This window comes from Pinus tabuliformis, chromosome 4_2 (assembly GCF_031772625.1).
Source record: "Pinus tabuliformis cultivar Carrire ecotype Pingquan chromosome 4_2, CPIR1, whole genome shotgun sequence".
NCBI classification, from domain to species: domain Eukaryota; kingdom Viridiplantae; phylum Streptophyta; class Pinopsida; order Pinales; family Pinaceae; genus Pinus; species Pinus tabuliformis.
The window spans coordinates 650,063,170-650,064,949 of NC_142304.1; the positions used below are offsets into that span (position 1 = coordinate 650,063,170).

General features: G+C 34.9%; 1 non-coding gene across 1 annotated transcript; it reads right to left on the reverse strand.

The window, feature by feature from the left end:
• Positions 1 to 1,306: 1,306 nt before the first annotated feature.
• Positions 1,307 to 1,380, reverse strand: TRNAR-CCG (transfer RNA arginine (anticodon CCG)). The gene has a single exon. It is a non-coding gene; the product is annotated as a tRNA-Arg (tRNA).
• Positions 1,381 to 1,780: the final 400 nt, after the last annotated feature.

A 1,780-nucleotide genomic window follows, 5' to 3' on the forward strand; every position in this document is an offset into this window, starting at 1 on the left:
TCCGTTACAAGGAACTCGATTTGATCCTTTTTCCTGATAAGGAAACTCAACGTTCATTTTTTTCTTTTTATTTATTTACAAGGAAGACCGTAAAACGTAAAACCAAAATAGTTCACTCAGAACACCTTTTAAGAGATTACGTGGAACGATTAGATCAAATAAACCATGACCAAATAAATGCTCAGTCACCTGAAAATCTTCAATCACTTTCTGACCTAATGTCTGTTCGATTACTCTTTTACCTGCAAATGAAATGTACGCTTTAGGTTTGGCAATAATAATATCTCCCAACATGCCAAAACTAGCAGTCACTCCACCAGTTGTCGGTGACGTCAGAATCGATATATATAACAAATTTTCCTCCTTCTGATGAATATATAATGCAGAAGCTATTTTAGCCATTTACATTAAACTAAAACTTCCTTCTTGCATACGTGCTCCTCCGGAAGCACACACCATAATTAATGGAAGAGATTCCGTGGTAGCGCGCTCGATCAGACGGGTTATTTTCTCACCTACTACAGAGCCCATACTACCTCCCATGAACTAAAAATCCATAACTCCGAGTGCGATACTAAGACCATTTAATTGACCTATGCCTGTTTGAATAGCATCATTTAAACCTGTCTCTATTTGATAGAAAGTGATATGATCCTTATAAGATTCATCCTCAGAATTAAGATTATCAGAATGAGAAGGTTCATTCTCAGAATAAAATTGAAGAACATCTAGAGTGTACATGTCTTCATCCATAGGACGCTAAGTGTCACGATCAATTGGAAGTTCTATTCTATCTGAACTATTCATTTGCAGATAATGTCCACATTCTTTACAAACACTTTGATTCTCTCTCAAGAATCTGAGATATAGTAAGTTCTCGCAATTATCGCATTGAGCCCATAACTTCTTAATTTTAGCGTAATCAATACTTTTATTCTTGTTTTTCTCCGTCTCATTGGCATCCTTACTATCCCTTTCGACCGAATTTTTTAGTAATGCAGTTATTTTACGCTTGTCTTCGAACCACTCCTTTATAGACATAGAGTTTTCCTTCCATATAAAGGTGAAAATTGTTACTTTTCCTATCTTATTTTGTATGAAGAGAAGTCGTATAAGTATAAATACAATGATGAAAATTATTAATCAATAGTGGAATGAATCATTGAGAAATCATTTCCATTCATTATTGATTAGGAATCTGAAGTATCGATCCGGGATTATGATAGAATACTTTATTCTATTATAAAGAAAGATTCTCTCCTATACCGCGATGGAAAGGAATTTTCATTTAAAATACAACATCTTTTGGGCTAGAAGGGATTTGAACCCTTGACTTCACGGTCCGGAACCATGAGCTCTGATCCGCTGAGCTACCAACCCTATCGAATGATCTATAAGATCATTGTAAAGGATGAATAGGATTCGTTATCGAATGCTTGACCCAAAAAAATTTTCATAAATAACTCTGTTTGAGATATTTAACCTTGGAAATATCTATATATCAATATCTACATAGATATTGATATATAGATATTAATATATGGAAATTCCATATATTGATATCTGAAATTCCATATCTCCGCTCACGATTTGGACTAATATTTGGGGTAGTAGTAAAAGATTGGGCCGAGTCCGATTGGTAGAACGAAAGTCACTGGATTACAAGCGATCAATCACATCAAATTCAAATTTGATCTCCTTCCATATTTCACAAGCAGCAGCTAGTTCAGGACTCCATTTACAAGCTTCACGGATCACTTCATTACCTTCACGAGCAAGA